We start from the raw sequence: 4,497 nt of genomic DNA, 5'->3' as shown, positions 1-4,497 counted from the left end.
CTGTTTGGAGCACATCTTTACACATTTTTTAAACATTCAGAAAGAAGCAGTGCAGTTCTTTTGACTGCACTATAAACAAGATAATTGATTGAGAATGTACGGTGAATGTACGAAGAAAGAGATGGCCAGAGATGCAACAAGTGACTAGACAAAACGGTATCATATTGTTTCTTTGAACCGTGTTTTATTATTTAATTGAGATTTTTAACAACAAAAAAAGGCAACACCAATTAACAGTTTTTTCTTTGTGCTTTCTGAGGACTTCTAATGAAAATACCTATTTTGCAGCAAGCTGAAAAAAGATTACACAAGATTTCAACATACATTTCAGTCCAAGACAGAAGAGAAAAAAGGTCCCTAATATTAGAACATCATCAGAAAACATAGGCTTTATGAACTGGAAAAAGCACTTAGGCACAATTTCCAACCAAGCACATAAAAATAATCATTATTTAAACTGCCTTTACTTAAAGTAAGAATACTCTAAGTGCATAAATACTCAGTTACTGATGAATAAAAGCTTATAATTAGACAAATCAACTTCTTCCCCATTCAAAAGCAATTAAGCTAACATTTTGATTTGCTATGCAGTTGCCAACTTTTACATTTTTTTCTTGCTTCTTGACTGTGTGTGTTGTGTTCTACATTGCTCCTAGGTCAGACAAACATTTGATACTCTCAACTTTATTTTAAAAGGTATAATCACTTTAAAAATTTTCTGGGTTTGAAGACTACCTCAGAGATGTACTCCAAGTATAAATTTAAAAGATCAGGAGCAAACAGGTGGAGAAACTTTAAATTATTTATTTTTAAATCTCATGGGATTTTGCATCACAAATTTTGAATGTTTGGCATCAAATCTATTTGACTCTGAATGAAGACAGGATTTTCCAGTACTTTGGGATTGGTAGTATTCTTGTGAATACATTTAAAGCAGAAATATGCAGTCTAAAATATCAGCCACTAAGCTAGCCTTGTTTGGATAATAATAACATCATGCAGTGGATTTTGAAGATATTCAACTTCTTCGGGTTCAGAGAGCCTGAGAAATACATTGGTCAAAGACAATATATGCAACTAAGATTTAAAGCTGGTGTTAGGAGGCAACTTTTTGTCCAGAAATAATGTATAGGAGGGTCAATCCAGAAGAATGAGAGAGACCTGGAACGATGCTCACAACATTCTCTTTTCCGGATTTGGAATAACAGAAACACAGTTTGAGGGGAGCTCTTTTTCCAAAGTGCAACTCTGCATTGTTAACACATTGCCAGGGCTGAAAGAAGCCTGCCCAAGACTCTTCAAAAACAGCCAGGAAGAAAAAGAAAAAGATAACATATGCACAGAGCACAGCAAGAGAATGTGACATACACGATGCTGACAAGACATACTGAGAGTTAAGAAAAATATAAATCCCACTTGAGTAAATATTATCTTTGATACCGTGATGGCAGATGAGTATCAAAGCCTCTTATCTTAACCTCATTAAGCACAATTATTCTCTAATTACTCTGGTGGACAGAACAAAGAAATAAAAATGTGAAATTTCCTTTCCTCTTCTGCTGTGCCAACAATTAATGTTGTTTGAATTGAGCTGGTGAGAACACAGAAGTCTCTGCCCACTGCAGTAGAGGGTAAAGATCCAACGTGTCTTTGAGTCTTCGATGACACAACAGATTTGCTCCTGTAAATGGTGAGGGAGTGACTGCAGAGAAGAGCAGGACAGATTCTGCCAGTTGTTCTGATCCCCAGCAATGGTTTTCATCAGCTAACATTAGCTCTCACCCCATGCTGTGTGTTTGCTTATGCCTGCCCCAGCTGTTGGATGCAAGAGTAACTGCAGAATAGACAACAATAAAAGTCAATGTCCAAGTCTGAATCTGCGGCTGAAAATTACACTTTAAGAAGGCTTCAAAGAGATCTTACTCTTAACTTCTGTGTTCCCTTTATTTGTAATTGCTATGTGCCAGCTCTTTTCTACAGCAGAAAATCTAATCTACTGTAATTCCCACCACCTACTGACAACACAAAGGAAATTAGTACTGTGCAAGAAATGCCCTGTACAGCTTCTAGACATCTGTTCTGCTCTGAACAGCTAGGCGATCTGTTGTGCTAGGACAAATAGGTCTCATGCCTTGCCAGAAGTGCTTCCTTCAGAGCAAGAACAGCCAGCGTAGGAGCAAAACACTTCCCGTGGTATCATAGGATCCTGGATTTAGGATCCACATCATCATTAACTCTTTGCTGCTTCCAGTGGCATAAGCCAACCTTCCACTTTAGTTCCCCCTCTACAACACCAGAACCACAGCAATTCAGATCTGTCAGGATTTATCAAGATACAGGTTTTATTCAAATAACTGCAACCTGCCCTAATAATTAAAAAAAAAGTGTTCATTTATATACTATGAGAAAGTTCAAAGTGTCATTGCATTGCTTCATTTTCTTACCTCTTTAATTCAGATGCCAAAATGAATATAGATAACTGTTTGAAGCTTCCTAAATTATGTCACAGTTGCTGATTTTCATTTCATCCAACTGTGTCCCGGTATTCAAGGTTGTTATGTCAACCTCATTATGCCTTTGAAGATGGATCCTCCTCCTCTGCATCCCTCAACCCAGCATCACACACCTCTTTTCTTGCCCCATTCCCACTCTATAGCCAAGATCAGTTTGTTTCCATTTTCTTCTTCCTCGTCCCTCCCACACCAACCACCCCAGCAGTGCTGGAACAGAGCCCATAATAATAAACACAGCAAAGAATATTAGCTTGGGCTCTGTGCCATGCCTCCTCTCTAACATCATTATGCTTCTCTAGTAAAGCATCTTGTTAGTTGGGATTTGGTAGCCTAAAGCAAGGAAAGAGGAGGAAATGTGAGATAATTCTGAAATGTGACACAACATGCTAAGAACCTCTAGCAAGGATAAAGAGCTGTTGGCAGAAGGATCTTTTCAAAAGCCTTGTTAGAAATATGTCTTATAGTAAATAAATCACAACTCAATGCTCATATCTTCTCTTGAACACCTCTGAACATATAATATTAAATAGAGACGCAGTAGTAGTCCTATTTCTCCACAGGGCAAGATTCATAGGTTCTTAAATGTTACGAATACATGAATTAAAATGGCTGATGTCTTTAAGAATTTTAATTCACTTTATCAATCCACGTCATATATGACTTGTTAAAAAAATCCCATAGGATAAGGGCCTGTTCCCTCTGCCAACTGAAGTGATTAGTGCTCTAGCGTCATCAATCAAGTTTCATTCATTTACTGCAGCAGAGAATTTGGCCTCAAATCCAGATTCAATATATTCTGTCACCAGCTACTCCAAAGCTATTCTTAGAAGACTGAAATGTAACTATTTCCCTCTTCCCTCCTCTCCTCTCCATTTTGTTTTCTTTATTTTCATTTTTTTATTATTATTATTATTTTGCTTTTACTTTGACTACATCCAGGTAGCTTTTGAAGATATCTGAGGAGGCATCTCCACAGCCTCTGGGCAACCTGTGCCACCTGCAATGAATAGAAATGCTTCCTAATGTTCAGATGGAACCTCCCTTGTTCCAGTTCATGCCCATTTTCTCTTGTCCTGGCACTGGGCATCACTGAACCTAGCCTGTCTCTATCCTCTTTGCCGTGACCTGATGACAATGCTCCTCCTAATGCAGCCCACGATACCATTTGCCCTCTTTGCAGCACAGGTACATTGTTGGCTTGTGTTTAACTTGGTGTCCATCAGGACACCAGAGCCTTTTCAGCAGAGCTGCTTTCCTGCTGGATGCCCTCAGTATGTCCTGGTACTTGGGATTGTTCCTCCCTAGGTGCAGACTTCTTGTTGAATTTGGAGAAGCTGGAGAGCTGGGCAGTAAGAAACCAGATGAGGTTTAACAAAAGCAAGTGTAGAGTCTTGCATCTAGGGAGGAATAATTGCATGCACCAGTACAGGCTGGGGGATGAGCTGCTGGAGAGGAGCTCTGCAGAGAGGAACCTGGGTGTCCTGATGAACGACAGGTTAGCCATGAGCCAGCAGTGTGCCCTTTTGGCCAAAAAGACCAATGGCATTCTGGGGTGTATTAAAAAGAGTGTGGCCAGCAGGTCGAGGGAGGTGATCCTCCCCCTCTACTCTGCCCTGGTAAGGCCTCATCTGGAGTACTGTGTCCAGTTCTGGGCTCCCCAGTACAAAAAAGACAGGGATCTCTTGGAAAGAGTCCAGTGGAGGGCCACAAAGATGGTGAAGGGCCTGGAGCATCTCCCCTATGAAGAAAGACTAAGTGAACTTGGTCTGTTTTGCCTTGAGAAAAGAAGACTGAGAGGGGTCCTGACCAAGGTCTATAAATATCTAAGGTGTGGGGGGCAGAGTGGCGAGGCCAGACTCTTTTCAGCAGTGTGTGGAGACAGAACAAGGGGAAGTGGCCAGAAACTGCAGCATAGGAAGTTCTGCACAAATGTGCGCAAGAACTTCTTGACGGTGAGGGTGACGGAGCACTGGAACAGGCTGCC

This window comes from Meleagris gallopavo, chromosome 3 (genome assembly GCF_000146605.3).
Source record: "Meleagris gallopavo isolate NT-WF06-2002-E0010 breed Aviagen turkey brand Nicholas breeding stock chromosome 3, Turkey_5.1, whole genome shotgun sequence".
NCBI lineage: Eukaryota > Metazoa > Chordata > Aves > Galliformes > Phasianidae > Meleagris > Meleagris gallopavo.
Note: the sequence above shows the minus strand (reverse complement) of the source record.